Genomic DNA, 19,634 nt, shown 5'->3' with positions numbered 1-19,634 from the left:
CAGAACCACTGAGCTAAATCTCTGGTCCAGAACAGTCTTTTCAACAATACCCTTTCCCAAGAAAATTCAATAACTATATGCAAAAGAATGAAGGTGATCCCCTATCTTACATGATATGCAAAAATAAGTCAAAATTTATCAAAGGTATGGATATAAGAGCTAAAAGTATAAATATCTTTAAAGAATACTGTCTTAGGCTGCTATGACAAAAGTAACAGACTGGGTAACTTAAAAAACAAACATTTATTACTCTGTTTTAGAGACTAGAAGTTCATTGTCAAAGGGCTAACAGAGTTGGGTTCTCAGGAGGGCCCTCTTTCTTGTTTTTAGAACCCTTCTTGCTATATCTTCAAATAAAAAAGAACAGAGAGAGGTTACCAATAAGGCCACCAATCTTATCATCACAGTTCCATGATTCTAACTGAATTTACCTCAAATGCTACATCTTCAAATATAATCATATATGGGATTAGCATTAAAACATGAATGGGGAGCACAAATATTCAGTTCATAGAAAATATAAATGTAAAGCCCCGCAACCATGAATTAGGCAATATTTTTAAGCTATGACACAGAGAGTACGAAAAAAATAGATAAATTTGACTTCATCAAAATTAAGAATGTGTACCCCACCCATAAGTGAAAAGATAATTCCAAGAATGGGAGAAAATATATGCAAATTATATATCTTATTAGCTATTAGTAGCATACAACATTTATGTGTTTGCATAAATATATGTTGGTGTATCTGTATAATATAATTTTGAATCAACTCTTGCAATAAAAAGACCAATAACTTGGTTAAAAACAGACAAAAGGCTTGAATAGCTGTTTTTCCAAAAATGATGCACAGAAGTCAATAAACACATAAAATGAATCATTAGGGAAATGCAAATCAAAACCACAATGAAATAGCACTTTACATCCACAGTAATGGCTATATTTAAAAAGATGAAAAAAGCAAGTGCTGGGGAGAAAGAAGAGCATTGGTATATTAACACACTGCTAAGAATGTAAAATGATGCAGCCTCTTTGAATAACAGTTTGGTTATTCCTAAAAAAATTAACATACTCTTTACATATAACCAAGCGTTTCCTATGCCTAACTATATACACAGAAATACTTATAGCAGCATTTTCATAATATTCCCAAAGTGAAAACAACTCAAATATCCAAATCTGATGAGCGGATTAACAGAATGTGGTAAATCCACACAATAAGATATTAGCTCACTATAAAAATAGAAATGAAGCAATGATACAGTCTACAATAGGGAAGAACCTTGAAATAATTATGCTATCTAATAAAGCAAAAAACAAAAGGACACATAACGTATGATTCCATTGACATGAAATATACAGAATAATCAATTCCACAGTAATAGAATTTAGATTAGTGTTTGGCAGAGCTAGGGAAGGACAGTAGTAACGTTTTGGGGGGAGATGATAAAAAACTTCAGAAATTATATTATGGAGATATGTGCATCATTTTTGTGAATACATCAAAAATCAGAGTCATACACTTCAAGATGTGAACTTTATGATACTGAATATAAATTGCATTCCAAAAACTAAATTTTTCTATTACTATACTATGATATAGTAAAATTGAAAAAGTATGTAGTATCACCTCTAATTATTACTTGTTTCATTTAAAGTGTCATATTTTCATTATAATTATATAAATTTGTAGCCTTTTCCAAAGTAACCTGAAATGTAGCATGTGTAAAGCTTTACTGAAAACTCATTATAAAAGTACTTTATTCTGACTAATGCACTTTGATCTTCTTTGATCTGTACTTTATATCTAATGTCACCCCTAAATCTTCATGCCCTCATATGTGGGCATTTTATATCATGGGAGAATGTATTGTATCATGTATCATTGTATCATGGGGGCATAATGCTCATCAGTAGATTTGTACACTGATGAGTTTATAACTGAGATTTGAAGAGGTGAATCCTGGTTGGAGGAGGTGGGTCACAGGGAGCATGGCCTGGAAGGGTATATATATCTCCCTCCTTCCTCCCTTGACCTCTCTGCCTCTCTTTCCTGGTTGGCATGTTGTGAGCAACCTTCTTCTGCCATACCTCTGTGCCATGTTGCCCTGCCTTGGAGCCAACTATAGACTGAAACCTCTACAAACTATGAGCCAAAATAGACCTTTCCTTTAAGTTGTTGGTGTCAGCTATTGGGTCTCAGCTAGGAGAAACTGACTGAGATAACCTCTTTCCCCATGTTTGGATAGTTTCTGGTTATTGCTTTTGCAAATATTTCCCCTACCCAATTTTCTTTCTTTTCTGTTCTAGATTTGAACTACAACATGATATGGATATTTTGATATTTTCCATATAGCTATTGGATTGATTTTGTTTCCTACTCTTTTTTCTCCTTGTATTTAAGTTTGAATAATTTTGATTATTTATCTTCAACTTCACTAATTCTTTTCTTGGCAATATTGACTATATTAATGAGCCTATGGAAGGCATTTCCTACAGAATTACTTTACATAGTTTTATCACTTCATTGATTTCCTTTGTATTCCTTCATGTTGTCCACTTTTTCTATAAGAACATTTAACATAATTATGTTAAATTTTCCATGTTAATTCTAACATTCGTGTCATAAGTGATCACAGTTTTACTATTTGGTACTCCTTGCTCCCCTGTGAACCTGGTAAAGTTTTTGGTTGAAAGATACCTATTAGAACAGCAGAGCTTGAAGTAAATGATGCTTACACCTGGAAATGAGCATACCTTTTCTTTTGTAGGTCTTAGTGTGGGTAACTGACTCAGTCCCCTCAGGATTTAGCTGTGTTGAGGTTACCTTCAGAGCGACACAGACTTCACATTCTTCTAGCTCCACTGTCAAGTAAGAGTTGGTGCTGGGTTAGAGTGGATTTTTCTTTTTTTTTCCTGTCAATACAATTTATTAGTATAATTTCTACTTTAAAACCATTATGTACTTAACAATCTCATTACTACAGGTACAGTGAAATGATTTATGCCTATCTCAACCTTGTGTCTTCAATCTATTTGAAAGCAAACATGGTAAGTACTCCTACATAAGATCTGAACAGGCTGTGGGCCTCCACTTGGCCAATGGTTCTTAACATTGGCTGCACTTTGCAATTACTTGGAGACCTTTAGAAATGCAGATGCCCCAGAGATACCCTAGGCCAATTTAATCAGAATCTTTAGGCCTAAGGATTCAGGTACTGGTATTTTTCAGAGCTCCCCTGATGTGGAACCAAGATGGAAAACTGCTATTCTAGGCTGAAGATTTGATCTTAATGAATCCGAGGAGAGAAGAGATAAATTGTGTTTGAAGTTGACATTCTCCATCTTTAATTATTGCCTCCACTTGATGCATCTGAACTCATGATGTAATGGGGATCTCCTCTGTGAGTGGGCTTTGCTTAATGCTTTTGTTCCATCCTAAATTTTAGGCTTTCTTGGTGTGCTTGTGCTCTACTGAGGATTTTCTCTTCATGTACTTTGGCAGTAGTCCTTTGTTAGTTCCTGGTGCTTTCTTTCCTGATGGGGAGAAATATTATCTGTTGTCCTGGATCACTCATGATCTAGGATAAGCCATGAGCCTACGGTTCTCAGGGTTGGGGCTTCTCAGTAACTTTGTTTCTCCAGTGCTAGAAGTTCTCCAGTGAACTAGGCCAGTGGTGGTGAACCATCATTGATTAGACCTGGGGCATTTTCCTGCCTCTTTGCAGGAACAGTGCCTTGTCTCTTCCTCCCTTCCAGCTGTAATGTTGCTCACCTGTGCCCAGAGGGCAGAGTGTTGGGACCAAATGGCTCTACCACCTATAGTTTTCACCACCTCCCATCACTGCCACAAGGCTGATGGTCAAGCCTTTAGCCCACAGACTTTGTGGAACACTAAAGATCCAAACCACAAAGTGCCCATGTCGAATGATAACATTAATTTTCTGGATTTTTTTTTTTTTAGTGTAACTGTTGACTTTCTCTATTTTCATTCCTTTCATGGAGCTCTAGTGCAGACTGTGACCACACAATTCAAATCTGACAGAGATACAACCTGTCCTCATGTTGAAAAAGATGTCTATTAGTCATGAAACGCTTAAGAAGATGGGTTCTAAATCATGGCAGATGAACGAGTCTTTCATGTGCCATATGCCTGTTGAAATAAGTTGAGGATAAATTGTTTACACTGACACTATGTTTATCTGCTAACTAATCAGTGGACACTAATGTATTTATTTCTCAAATGACTGAGTAGGATTTCTTTACTGGAAAAATTTATGGTAATTTTTGGATTTAGAAACATACAACTTTTATTTATCTTAGCAGTCTGTTGATAACATTTTTTTGATTGGCTTTTTGTTTTTTTTGTTCATTTCACTGGCTTTCCTAGCTAGAATGTAAACTGCAGACATATAGCAGTATTACATTTCTCAAGGCCACCTGGCACAGAATAATTGCTTGATTAATATTTGTGATCCAAGTCATAATTTGTCTAAGCAATGCTTCATCTATTAATGCATTGTTATGTTTAGAAGTCTCATTTTATATGTCAAAATGCTTCTCAAGACAGTTAACTTTATTAGACTTCTATCTTCTTAAATGTTATAGTATTTTTGTTACTATAGCAGCCATTTTCCCTATTATAATTGTGGAGATCTTAGGAGATGATTGATTAAAATTGATTTTTGTTTGCTTCTTCTCTAATCTTTATTCATTCTATTTAACCAGTTTCAGGATTGCTATCTAGTTTTGGGTTTACATAGCTTAACTCTTAGGAGAATTCTGATTTCACTCTCTCCAGTTCAAAAGTATGATTTATTATTAAATAATTTAAAGCATCTCATTATGAGGAATTTACAAGATTCTGATTACTTCACACAGACAAAATTGACTTCCATTAGAATGCTGAAATATAATCATGTGTTCATTAAATTATTTAATGTATCTGCTTTAACAAAAGCTCACTTATTTGAAGTCTTATTATTGACATCACATAAAAACATTTAATCTCTCTTTAAGTTGCATCATTGTATAATTTAAAAACCTACTCTAAAATATGTTACTATAGAGAGGATCAAGTAAGGCTGTTCCCACTGTGCCTGGACAGAGATGTTTGTTCAAATTCCCGAATTTGAATTGGACAAAGACCCAGAACCTAAAGTAACAGAGGAAAGTACAGAACTTCTGGAGCTAAAATCTCTGGTTTGAATTTAAGTTCTGCTACTTAGTAGCCATGTAAATTTAGACAAGACTCTTAATCTAGCAATCACTCAATTTCTTCATCTATAAAATGGAAGGATAATAGTACCAACTTCAAAAGATTGTTATGAGGATTCAATTAGAAACCTATGGAAGGAGTTTGGAAAAATTTTGGGCTCCTGGTAATTACTATATAAATAGTAACTGTTATTCATACAGTTGTAAGAGTCATGTTATGATTTTGCCAGTTACAGCTCCTCAGGGGCTTCCTAACCCCTTTAGGATGCACTGCTTCTGCAGTGCCTTCTGTACCCTCTGCAGTCCTTCATTACCTGTCGCTCACCTACCTCTCAATGCATCATCCACTGTACTCCCTCCGCTTAGGCTCAGCAAAACTCTGAATGTCATGAGTCCTAAGTACAAGCCAGACTACCTGCTATCTCAGAACACTTGCATCTGCTGAGCTGCTCACCTGCTCTTCACACAACTGGCTCTTTTTCATTTCTGTGTCTCAAGTGAAAAATACGTTTTCCGCAGAAAAGATTTTCTCATCTACATTATATATTTACAGGCCCCTCCGATTTTGATTTCTATCACAGAAGTCTTCATGTTTTCTTCCAAGTCCTTGTAAAAATTGTCATTTATCTATAAGTTAATTTATTTAGCTTTATTTCAATATTTTATTTATTAGGTTTTCATCTTATTGTGTCTTCATCAGTAGAATATAAATATCTTAAGGTCAGTGAGCATGAGTTCGATAAATTGTATTAGTCACTTACGTGTCACTGAGATACAATACCTGATTTCCACTACTTAAAGGAGGAGAGGTTTATTGTGCCTCATATTACGGTCTTTGCTTGACTGGTTCCAAAGTACAAGAGCATGGTGGAAGATGTTGGGCAGAAGAAAGCTGGTCATGTAAGGGTAGCCTGGAAGGAAAAAGAGAAGAGAGGAGATGGGGAGGCAAATATGCCCTTAGGTCACAGCTCCAGAGATCTGCTTCTTCCACTCAGACCCCAGCTCCTGACAGGAAGTCAGCCATATTGCTCCGGGGATTCAATTGCCTTCCATGCTTCTGGGCCAGGAGACCTCTGGGGGACATTCTCCATCTCAACCATAACATGTATCATTCTATTTTTAGTGACTGGTCCAGTGTCTGGCAAAAAAGATGATAAATATTTTATCAGCACATACCAAAGCAAATTATAGTAAATAAAATGGATGTAATGATGTGTGTTTCAAGGTTAGAAGAGGTGAAATCTCAGAAGTAAGATACAAAATAGTTACTGTAAGAGAAATAAACAATATACCCATTATTTATAAATATATGTTAGTGCATTGTGTACCTTCAAATTTACCTGGTACTTTTTGAGGCCATCTCAAGACATCTAAAACATAAGACAGTCCATGAAGAATTAGGAATCTAATATAAAAATGTGTAATTAAGAGTCGAGCTTTGAAGTACAGATTCATTAAAGAAAATGAAAATTCCTAGGTTAAGAACTGACTACAGAAAGTTAGTTATGGCTCATGAATGCAACTTGCAATGTACCAGGAGATGGTTCTGTTACTGTAATTTCCACTCATAGACTGAAAGCCCAGGAGAGTAATTATGCTGTGTGCCGTGGCTCTCCCCAACTTGAGGCTACATCTCAGGCACATTAGTATTCCGTCTATGGAATTAGAATGAAGGGGAGAAATGAGTAACACATATTGTTCTTATTTTCTTTAAAGTCTGAATTGTAAGTTTGTCCATCAGAAATAAAATATTTAAAAATTTATAGTTAGCCAGGTGAGACAGCACATGCTTCTAAGTCCACTCATTGAGGAAGCTGAATCAGGAGGATCTCAAGTTCAAGGCCAATGTGGGAAAATTGGCAGATCTTGGTCAAAATAAAAAATAAAAAGGACTATATATGTAGCTCAGTCACAGAACACTTACTTAACATCTTTGAGCCCCTGGGTTCAATTCCAGTGATGAAAAAGTCATATGGTTACAGAAGCTTTTATTAGAAATTATTGCCATGGTAAAGTATGTTATTTAAAAAAAAAAACCTACAAAGTCTATGAAATAAATACTTTGAATATCACATTTTACAAACAGGACACAGATTCTTGGATAGCTATCAAGCTATTAAATTATAACACCTCTGCTGAGACCTAGATTGGCCCAATTCTAGAACCAAAAGTCCTAAATCCTACTTGACTCGGTGTATATAATATTGCTATATGTTGCCAGAGGAGAGAGACAGCTATAAAACTTGTTTGGAACACAGAGCCCACTGGTAACTTCTACTCAAAGATGACTGCTTATTAACTGCAGGTTGGGATTGTCATTATATTTATTAGGGTAGCGATGGAGGTATCAGAGGTAATGATAGGTGGAGCATGATTCTGAGAAAACATTATGGTTTGAGAAGGGCTAGGGCGGTTAGGGTGGGAGGAGAGACCTGTCTCCTGGTGTCTTAAAAAACATCTGTTCTCTTAAATAATCATAGTAAAACCCCTTTGCAGATTTCTAATTTTAAAAACATTATAATTACTTCTCATTTCAATGAATTATTTTTGCACTTTAAATCTCAGTTCTAGTTTTTCAGGTTGAATAGGACATGGTTTAGAAATGCTGAATAAAAAGATTTCCACATTTGAGTGAACAAAGCAATTTATTAATGGAACAAAATGATAGAGAAGAACATTCTCACATGAGCTGTGCTTGTGACATGTAGGTGTCATCCAACTCATTTGTGTTTTATGATGCTAATTTCCCTAAACAAACTCTAGGTCTTGAGAATAATGACTCACGTTTATATATCACCCTCTTGAATTTCTCTGGAAAATTACCTTAAAACAGTGAAGGATTTTCACCCATAAACTAATTCATTTTTTATTGGAAAGTGGCGTGAGCAACACAAAAAGAAGACTATGGTCTCTTGTACAACAGCCCACTGTGGGCCACACTAAAAGTGAATCCTATTTTTAATGCCCTTTAATTCACATCTGTGCTCTATCAGAAGAGTGAAGCTATCTTCATCCACAGAAAATAAAGTATGACTTAGCTGTAGACAGCCTAGCTCTCTGACCTGCAATAGAGATTCCTTTTTGCAGCCGTGACTATCTTGGTGGCCTGGTGAAAACTACTCTGGCATTGGTTTTTCTATGTTGACTTTTTTCTCTTTTGATACCATCTCATTCCTTTTGCCATTAATTGAAAAGTAGTAGTGAACAAAAGAGTTGATTAAAATGCACATAGTGATCATTAGTTTCCTTATATTGTGGGTATAACTAACTCCTAATATGATGCTGAATTATAACAATTCTGAGAACCATAAGAGCATTTCATTTTGCAAAGGTCTCTATTCTCCTGTTAAAGATGCCCTAAAACATTTAGTTTTTAGTCTGAAATTCCTGATAATATCTGCTCTTAATTCCAGGTAGATTCTTTGTGTGTAATTACTTGTATGTGTATGTGTGTAATTACTGGAATGTAACTACTTGTGTATATAAGCACATACACATATGTGTGTACAAGTTTATGCATTTATGGATAAAACTTGTAAAGCAAGAAATAGTTCAATACTTTTGAAAGGCTAATAAAAGGAAAAACTCTAACTTTTTATATTTGTCATCTAATATCTTAAAATGTGTTGAAGTATTTTTCTATAACAAATTTAAAAAGAGAAAATACAGACTTCTTAAAAACCTCTTTGAGAACTAAATATTTACTGTAATTAGAATGATGGACATTAAGTAACATTCAAAAATACTTGCAGCTCCTAAATGGTAGATTCTCTATCTAAATTCTGTGGCAAACTAATATGAGTATCTTCTCCAAGAAAAAGGTAAGATACATATCTTGTTTCCAAATAATGTAGATATATTATTTGCTGTTTGTGTATATAATGTAAAATATGTATTTTCTCCCTGTCTGTCTTGATTTTTTAAATCTGCTTATAAGAGAAAGCTTTTGCCTCTTCCTTGAACCACACACTCATTTTTAGTCCCAGAACTAAGAACTCTGACTTTAAATGCTACAAATCACAGCTCCACTTCAGCTGTTCTAGTTAAAACAAGGAATGGAAAATCTATTGGAAATCTTCACCTTGATGTCACTGAGTCAGAAACCGTTTTTACATATTCAAAACATGACTCATCATTCCACCCCTCCTGCCTGATATAAAAATCTCTCACTTGATTAATGCCATTTCCCTTGTCCCCATTTTCTAAGCTAAAATCTTCAGGACCATTTCTATTGCCTCATCTTCCATTTTTGACAGGCCCCATCAGTTACTTTTATTTTGATTTCCTCTAAAACCCTAAGTTTCCTCTTTTCTCCATGCCAAGTAAAGTTATTATAGTGTAGGCTCTGTATTTGTTAGTTACTAGAGAAGCTTTGGTTAAACAGACCTCATATGCAGGGAAGTCTGGTGGTCCCGAGTAAGTGAATCTCTTCTTCCCAGTTTCTTTCTGTGTTGGTGTATATTTGCCATCTCTCTGATCAGAGTGGGTTTGCACATAATGTCTATGTTCCAGCTTGTACTACAGAAAAAGGCAGGTGAAGAAAATTGGGCGCTGTAGATCACTTCTTTGTACTTCACTAGAATTTGTTCACCTACCTCAAACTAAACATGGATTATGACAGTATATGCAATCTCTAGCTGGATTGTATGTGTGTGTGCCACAAGTACTTATTCTTTTAACCTGGTTGTACTGAGGACTACTCTGTGTTAAGCCTGTTCACAATGTCAAGAAATCAGTGGTGAACAAAACAGAGTCTTGTCTCTCATGATACTTTCTATTTGGGGAAGGCTGACAATACACAAATATAGCAAACAAACTTGGAAGCAATTGTTTGGAACAGGAATTTTTCTTTTATAAAAAAGGAAAACAACCATGACATCCTTCTACTCAACTGTCTAGACCTGTCATAAACACTAGAATCAAAAATTAAAATAATAGAATCAAAAGTGTTAAAATTGACCATGAAAATATAAAGATGTTTTGAATATGTAAAATTATGATTTTGATGCAATAAGCTTTAGAATTCTGTGGTACATGTGTTTATTCTTATTTTATCGGATAGAGTGCAGAGAGAAAAATGTTCTTACCTTGATGAAGTGCAGGCCAGAGTCCATAGATCTAGTAAATATCCCATGTGTTGCCAAGCTTAGAACTCCTCAGGGGAAGGCGAGTTGAGAAAATGGCATGTTTATTCATTTGCTATTCTTATGTGGCACTACAGACTGTGTTGAAACTGTAGGAGGTGAGACAGATTCCAGTGTAAACACTGTTACTGAATACAGTAATCCTGCCTAGTGGGAGGGGAAGTGTTCGCTGAGGCAGTAGCCACCGAACTATAACATGAAACATTAGAGTTTGATTTTCCTTTGATTTCCTGTGTAAAATAAATACACAAAAAAGGGATTTAATAGGATGAAATATAGGAATTAAATATCTTGAGATGAGGTTCTTAGTTTTACATGGATTTTATTTGGCTCTTATTTTCTACCAAATGATCTTCACTTCAGGGTCAAAGTAACATCTCAAAGCGTAACACACCTGCACCATATGTCTTTCCAACTCACCTCCATGCTACCCTCTACACTCTGTTTTTACTTCAGGGGTTAAACAGGGTTTATATCATCTGTTTAGAATGTACTGATTAAATCGTGCCAAAAGAAATTTTTAAAAAGTGTAAGAACGTGTGCTATTTTTCATATACTGTGCAGAAGTCAGAGAAAAGAATCAACTTTGCTCATAACTAGAAGTTCATTTAGTTTTCTATATATTGTTAAAATTACACACTTTTCTCCTTTTTTCAATGGATCTCTTATAGTTTCAATCAGCTTACTCAGATATGTACCTCTTATTGATAAATACTTAGAGATTAAAAGACACATGCAGAAGAGCTTCATCAAATCCATTTATAATGCCTTAAATTATTAACCAAAACTAAAAGAATCTAAAGACAGAGACTAAAGAACACATTTCCCTCCAAAGAAGACATTGTAATCCATTTAAAAGAATAAACATATCCTTGGTTTCCTTTCCTGAAATTTACATTTGACCTTACCAATCTATGATAGTATTTTTAAATTTCATTAATTCTCTCTTCTCAGGGAAAATTGAATTTAGTACAATTTATTTCATCTACACTAAAAAAATTATCATATTTTTATCCCTGCAAAGTGCAGGGATGAGAGAAGAAAGGATGTATTTTTTCCCATATATTTTGAAGGAATATCTATGCCAACACCCCAACATGGTTTTTGTCCATAAGTTTGTCTTTGGAATAGTCTTCAGCATCTAAATGTTCACCAACAAAATTCTGATGGATTCTAAAACATTCAGGTATTATATAAAGTCTGAAAACATCCTCCTGGATTCAGGAATACAGGGTTTGAAAATTTATGAAGAACCAATTTATATAAACAGAGTTCCTAAATATCAGCTCAATGGGTAGTGTTTGTCCAAGAGCCAGGTACACTTTTCATTCTACTAAATATCTTTCCACTTTTCCTATTGTTCCTATCTTCATCTGAAAGAAGATTTGCAGAAAAATCTAGAAGGTATGATGGTCCAAGCATGAAACACATGTTCACATGTTACTGTAAATATGCGTATTTAAAAATTCAACCATCTATATTTTATTAAATGTTCTATATAAACATATAATCTTAGATTCACTTATCTATTCAAGAACTTTTAATGGAGCAGCTAGTTGCTGTACTATGTGCTTCAAGTTCAGTACTGAACAAACCTGAAATCCCTCATGCTTTCAAGAGATTATACGGAAGTTGGACTGCTGAAAGGGAGGTTTCCATGAACATGCAGACTATGACTTCAACATATGACAGAAAGGAATAAATGCAGTCACATGGATTAAATTCCCAATTTAGTAATGTATAAGCACAATTACCATGGAAAGGTATTAAAAAACAGGTTGAGAATAATTGGTGAAGAGTTAGTAGGATACTAGGTAAGGTGAACTGTTTGATACAACAGAAGATTTGGTTAGAGATTAGGTTTTATATTAGGGGTTAGTGCAAGTCTAGCCAGGCTAGTGACTAATAGAAACACATTTTATACAGATCAAAAAATATTAAATAATAGCAGATGTAGAACTATATAATAGAACAATATCTATAAAACCAGATTAGAAAACATAACAATTAATCTTAAAAGGAAAAATGATTTGATGAAAAATGGACAAGCAATTAAGTAGTTTTAGTGTAGTTTCTCTATCTTATGTTTATATATAAATATGTATAAATATGAAATATTGTTTCATATGAGTTTACAATGTATACAAATTGTATTATTTTAGACATATTCTACATCTTGCTTTGTACATTCCACATTAAGTTTTTAACATCTACTAATGTAGACACTAGATCTGGATTATAATTGTAACCAATGAAAATATTTACATTCTGCTTGTTCCTTTCTTATGAATGCAGACTATTTATAACTTTCAATTAATAATATTTAAAGTAATCAGACAGTAAAATCTTCTAAATAATTATAGGTAGGATCTTTCCAAGATATTTATTAAAGTTTTGGGTTGAGAGTATAGACACTCAAATTTTGCTAATTATTCCAAAGTGCTTTTCACAGTTGCTCAGCCAATTTATATTCTCAGAAGCATTTATGGGAATTCCAATTTCCTTGGGTTTTCACCATTGCTGAACACCTATCATTTTTTTTCTGACTAATATTGTCAAGTGCCCTGCTCAAGCAATAGTAAAGCCCTCTTGGATCATGGCCACAGAGGCCTCTGAGAGCCTCGGTAGCTGAGTATTGTGAAAAGAATACTGGGAAACCAATTATTAGGTGACCTTTCTCATTCATGGTGACTGGGTGCTCTTTTCTCAAGTGAAAAGTGGAACCTTGCTGCTTCCCTCCAGCCATCTTTCCTACCATCCTCATGCAAATTATCTGGCTTCTTTCTAATCCTATCCTTTTCCCTGACCACAGTCTCCATGGCCCCAACTTTACGGCGTATCTTTTCTGGTCATGCTGGAAATTTTTCAAATCATTTTCCTTGAACTTTTGCTCCAGCTTTTTTTTTTTTTTTCATTGTAGTTCTGGCTAACATCAACCAGCAGCATACATGCCACTGCCTGAATGATGGATTTCCTAGAAGTTTTATCTTTCAGATTAATTAGTCTACTATGTCTTCAGACATGAGAAAAATGCAGGTGAATTTTCTGCCAGAGTAACACAGATGGTTTCTAGTCCAACTGCCAGTGGAGTCCTTGTTCTCAAGAGAGCCTGGCCTTTAATGTCTGAATTCTCTTCAACATACTGTTTTGCTTAGCTCTAATGAGAATTATCCATCAGGTTCTGCTTAAAGCAGTCTCATGCATCTCTAGAGAGTTTTCAATTCTTTTCAAACTCTTACCCAGTCCTCCAGGCCATATCCAGTCTCTTAAATCAAATGGTCAGTTACAGCCTAAGCAATAACTTCACTCTTGGTATCAAAATTTGTATTAGTTATGGTTCTCCATAGGAGTTGAATCAGTACAAAATATATGTATAATTTTGAAGAGGATTTATTAGATAGGCTTATAGGATCAGAAGTGGGAGAGTATGCAAGACTCCCTGTGGGATCAGAAGCATGAGAATCCATAAAGGACATCTGCATGCTAGAGAGCTGGAGGTTCCATTAGCTACTAGGTCCAAGAAGATGGAAGTCACAGAACAAGGGCAATTGAGTGTGTAGCACCAACAGGCCTGAAAGCTCACTGTAGAGGCACCAGGGCTCATCTACATCGGAAGGCCAAAGAAACTAGAGATCTATGTACAAAGGCAAAGGTGAAGAATTGAGTACTTCTAAAATGGGAATACCTCCTCCTTTCCCTTTTTCATTTCATACAGGCTAGGGCCTATCAGTTGGTGTCACACACATCCAGAGTGTGTCTTCTTCCCTTTATTTTCCTGGCCTGCCTGTCAGTCATCCAAAGACACAACCAGAATTGCACACTATTAATCTGTTAGGTGTTTCTTAATCCATTTTAGTTGGCATATCATAATTAACAACCACAAGTAATTTTTATATTTTTAGCATTTTGGTTCTTAATGAAGTCAAGCATCTTCCTATTTATTACTCATTCAGTTTTCATTTTTCCCTTTCTGAACTATTTCAACCTTTAACCATCTTTTATTGAAAGGTCACAATTTTGAGATTTATAAACATGGGTTGAAAATCTGAGCATTACAAATTTGTAATAAAACATTATATAAGATTATGTATAGTATGTAATTTATACACTAAATAATGGATATATAGAGATATTCATAAGTATATATCTATCTATGTATTATATACATATGTATATACATTTGTATAAATACACAATTTTAGTAGAATAACTGAACAATTTGCCATTGGCTTAATTTGTCATATCCACACACTGTTATCTGTTATTTTCCAGGGCTTAGTTAAAATAGCATAGTTAGTTTTCATGCTATTATTCACTCTGTGTCTTTTGAATTATTCCCAGGGGGTGAGCTGTCAAATGAATATTTCTCATGGCTAAATTTATATTAGGACAAGTGTCCTGAGCCTTCTTTTGACATATTCACCTTGAGACTATATCTGTTTTATGTGAATATTCCCTCAGACATGACAAATACTCTTAGGAGCTCCCTAAAGACAGCTTGGTTTAATATCATATTCTTTTTCCCTAGTCTCTCTATGTTCTGATATTGGTGAGGAGCATACTCTTGCTAAGTTTCTCATGGCCTAGTCAGCATTTGTGAATCTAAAATTATTTCTAAATGTGTAATGTGTAAATTTACTCTTTGCCATGATACATAAAACTTCACAATGGAGTCCTTTTTACATAGTAGGGTGAATTTTCCCTCCACAGTACTTGATGTATTTAGACATTTGAGAGAAAATAATTCAAATTTTAAAATTACAAATCTACATAAATCTCATGGAAACAATTAATGCCAAAATTAACTGAATGTATCCCAAGAATCACAATTACTATGCAAATTTTGCAAGACAATTAAATACTCATTATTTTCCAATATAATAAGAATGTACAGCAAATCAAACTGTACTGCAAATATGAAATCTAGGAACCTAAAATAATTTAAATTTATGCTGGACTATTGAATAGTTGTTATGATTTTATGAGATATTCTCCCATGAGGTGACTAATGCAGCTGCCATAAATAGAATGAGGTCTCAAATTGAAATTTTAAATTCTTTTTTTCTTTTGGTACCAGGGATCGAACTCAGGTCCTTGCGCTTGTGCAGCAGGCAGCAAAAACACTGAGCTAAATCCCCAGCCCCTTGAAATTTTAAATTCTATATGGAGAAGAGAATCCTTTCACCCAGGTACGAATCCTTTTTCTGATGTAGCACAGCTGAAATTTTAGAAAAAGTTTCTAAATATGTGCAATATTAACTAATTAATTCAGCCAAATATTCTTACCTATGCACTATAACCATCCTCTAGAGGACGCATAGATCATTTACTTATCTCTTTGGGGTAGGGACAAAAGTTAGAATGGCATAGAGATATGAGGCTATACTCCTTTTTCCTTTATAAAAAAGAATAATTTAATGAGTGATTTGCATCTTTGGTTTCTCACACTTTGAAAAGTTGTAATCATAAAATCAGCATGAAATTTATTTTCTGATTTTACTAAAAAAAATAGGCCAAATATCAGGTGTGTTGGAAAGTCAGCAGTGCAATTTTAAAAAATGAAAATCATATTTCTAAAAATACTGTTTTCAATCTATACAAGAGCAGCTCAAATGTTACAATACGTGGATTTGCACTGACACAACCCTTGTTACTCAAAATCCAGTTTACATTTGGGATCACTTTTGCTGTTAAATATTCTATGGGTTTTGACTAGTGTACAATGACATTTACCCACATTACAATATCATCCAAAATAGTTTCTCTGTTCTGTACATCCTCTGTGCTTCAAATAGTCATCACTCTTCTCTACTCACCCCTGGAAGCCAGTGATATTTTCCTTTTATACAGACTCATTTTCCATTACACCTATTCATAGTTTTGCAGTTTCTAGAATGTCATATAATTTGAATTACATGTACAGTAAGAAATTTTTTTGTTTTGACTCCTTTCAGTTAATAATATGTGTTTAAATTTCTTCCATGTTATTTCATGACTTAATAGCTGTTTTAGTGCTAAATAATACTCTATTATCTGAATGTATCACAAATCACTCCCTACTGAAGGACACCTTGATTGTTTTCAAGTTTTTCTGTTATGAATAAAGGTGTTATAAACATTCATGTATGAATTATTGTGTGACAATAAGCTTTCAGTTAATTTGTATAAATAATGAGGAACATAACTCCTGGATTATATGGTAAGATTGTTTAGTTTCATAAGAAAATGATGAATCGTCTTTTAAAGTAACTTTGCTAATTTGCATTCCCACCAACAATGAATGAGTTTCTGTTGCTCCACATACTCATCAGGATTTGTTATTGTCAGTATTCTGGATTTTAGCTATTCTAATAGATCCATACATTTATCTTATTATTGCTTTAATTTCTAATACCCTAATGACACAAAATGTGTAGGATATTTTCATGTGTTTATTTGTATAATCTTCTTGTGACATGTTTATTCAGGTGTTTTGCTCATATTCCTAAAATACTTTTAAGAAATATTTTCAGCAAATTTAATGAGGTACAATCTACAATAAAATTGTATGTATTTAAAGTGTACCATGTGATATTTCAAAATGTGATAACTACCATTAAGCTGTCATTCACTTCATTTAGTTATTATTTTGTAAGTATTGAGAAAAATTAAGATCTTCTTTCATAACAAATTTAAATATACAATACATTATTAACTATAGTAATCACACTGTACATTAGATCTCCGAAACATACTCATCTTATAATTGAAAGTTGTACTCTTTGACCAAAGAATTCCCATATTTCCCACCCCACAGCCACTGATAACCATGGTTTTACTATCTGTAACTATGAATTTGACTTTTTAGATTCGGCATGAAAGTGACATCATGAAGTGTATTTCTTTTTAAGCCTCTTTTATTTTACTTGGCATAGTATCCACTAGATTCCTTCCTCTTGTCACAATGACAGAATTTACTTGTTTGTCTTTATTGTAGTTTTAAAATTTCTTTGGATATTCAGTATAATCGTGTTTTATCAGATACACATTTTGCAAACATTCTGTGGCTTTCGTAAATTGTGCCCCTGGTCTTCTAAAAGTCATGATTACAGCCAAGATCATCTTGATTTTTCTCTGTTATCTCTCATGAATTTTATAGTTTTTTCACCATAACTTTAGATTCATGATTCTTTTTTAATTAATTTTTATGAGAGTATAAACTATGTTTTTGGATTAATTTTTTTTCATGTGAAGACATATTTATTCTAACATCATTTCTCAAAAAAAAACTATCTTTTCTCCATTGTGTTACCTTTTGCTTCTGTGTCAAAGATTAGTTTACTATATTTATGTGAATTTTCTTCTCTGGGATATTGGTTCTGTTCTATCAATCTGTCTACTCTTTTATTTATACCACACTATCTTGATTACTGAAGGTTTGTAATGAGTGTTAAAAAGTGAGTAATGTCATGTTCCTTTTTTAAGTAATTAAATATTTGTGTTGGGTATTCTGGATTTTTTGTATATAGACATTGGAATGTTTGCCAATATTCACAGAATAGCTAAATTTGATTTTGCTGGGATTTTGTTGAATCTACAGAATAATTGGAAATAATTTTTGTCTTGACTATAGTGAGTCTCTCCATAAGTGAGAAATAACTTTATATGGTGTTTTATTTGTCAGTTTCATGATTTCCTTCAAAACTTGTATGTATTTTGTTAGACAATTGCTTGGCTATTTTACATTTTGCTGTGCTAATATTAATGCATTACATTTTTAATTTTAACTTTTTTTTCTTTTTCTTTTTTTTAAATGGGGATTTGCTCTATGGTCCAGGCTCACTTCAATCTACTGGGCTCAACCAATCCTTCAACCTGTGCAGCACTGGGACTGCAGGCCTGTGCCTTAGCATCAGCTGCATTTTTAATTTTAATTCCATTTATTCATTGCTGGTATATATGGGAAAATTGACTTTGTGTATTAACATTTTATGCTGAAAACTTTCTATAATCTTTTACTAGTTACAGGAAGTTGTCGAGTTTTTCAGATTTTTCTACATAGATAACCTGTTATGTGAAAAACATTTTATTTCTTCCTTTTAATCTGTATACTTTTTATTTCCTTTCTTGCCTTGCTGCATTAGTCATGGTTTCTAATAAGATGTTGAAAAGCAGAGAGGAGTAGGAAAATGCCTGCCTTGTTCCTGATTTTTCAGCTTTGAGTTTCCCAGCATCGAGTATGATGTTAACTATGGGTATTTTTCCCCCTCAGATATGTCTTTTAAAGATGTTCCTCTCTATTCTAGTTAACTAAGTAGGAATTGGATTTTATTAAATGATTTTTTCTTCATCTGTTGTTGTGATCTTAGGTTTTTTTTCTCCTTTAGCTTGTTGGACTGATGGATTATATTAACTGATTTTTCAAATGTTGAACTGACCTTATGGGTGTGACTTAAATTGGTGATGCTATATAATTCTTTTTATACATTGTTAGATTTTATTGATAATATTTCATGAGGATTTTTTGTTTGTTTTATGGCACTAAGGAAGGAATCCAGGTCCTTGTATATTTTAGGCAAGCACTCTAGCACTGAGCTACATCTGCAGACTTTGTTGATGTGTGTGTGTGTGTGTGTGTGTGTGAGAGAGAGAGAGAGAGAGAGAGACAAGTAAGTGAAGTAAGTGTTTGGGTTTTTTATGCCTTTGATTATGATATTAATGTAATGCTGGACTCACAGAAAGAGTTAAGAAGTATTTCTGCTGATTTTTCTCAAACAGATTGTGAAGAATGAGCGTAAGTTCTTCCTTAAATGTTTCGTAGAAGTTGTTAGGGAACTCAACTGGATTTGGTGCTTTCTGTTTTGGGAAATTAATTATTGATGCAATAGATATAGGGATATTCTCAGCATCTCTTTCATCTTGTGTGAATTTTAGCAAATTGTTACTTTTAAGGAATTGGTCCATTTCATGTAGGTTATCAAATTCTGGCTATATAGTTATTCATATTTGTCATGGGAGATGGCACATGGAAGGGTAGTTATGTGGGCAGTAAACCTATTTATCAACACCAAGGAATAAGGAAGAGCCAAGAATTTACTCAGATCAGAGTACATTGTCCAGAGAGCAGCAGACAAGTTTCCAACATAGGAATTACATGTTCAGGGTAAGAAACTGGGGTTTTTGTAAGGCATTGAAGACATAAGAAAAGATCTTGGTTAGCAAAATCTAGACATGTCACAATTCTTTCTTTTGATCAGCCTGCTTTCTGCTGACCTATTAGGAAAACCACCACTG

The 19,634-nt window shown here is 33.9% G+C and overlaps 1 long non-coding RNA gene across 3 annotated transcripts in view; it reads right to left on the bottom strand.

Moving 5' to 3' along the window:
- Positions 1-1,824: 1,824 nt before the first annotated feature.
- Positions 1,825-19,634, bottom strand: part of LOC110346279 (uncharacterized) — a 56,303-nt gene continuing 38,493 nt past the window's right edge. The window contains exons 3-6 of one of the 3 annotated variants that reach the window (XR_015441326.1): positions 10,305-10,450; positions 9,604-9,735; positions 5,999-6,355; positions 1,825-2,865 (exon numbers count right to left, since the gene is read on the bottom strand). This is a non-coding gene — a long non-coding RNA (uncharacterized LOC110346279). Of the gene's footprint in view, positions 2,866-5,998; positions 9,736-10,304; positions 10,451-19,634 lie in introns of all 3 variants that reach the window. The other 2 variants (XR_015441327.1, XR_015441325.1) reach the window with 2 other exon arrangements.

The sequence above is a fragment of the Heterocephalus glaber genome, unplaced genomic scaffold, assembly GCF_053883595.1.
Source record: "Heterocephalus glaber isolate CG9 unplaced genomic scaffold, H.glaber_assembly_v1.0 deba00001509, whole genome shotgun sequence".
Lineage (NCBI taxonomy): Eukaryota > Metazoa > Chordata > Mammalia > Rodentia > Bathyergidae > Heterocephalus > Heterocephalus glaber.
Note: the sequence above shows the minus strand (reverse complement) of the source record. Positions and strands in the feature narration are given on the sequence as shown.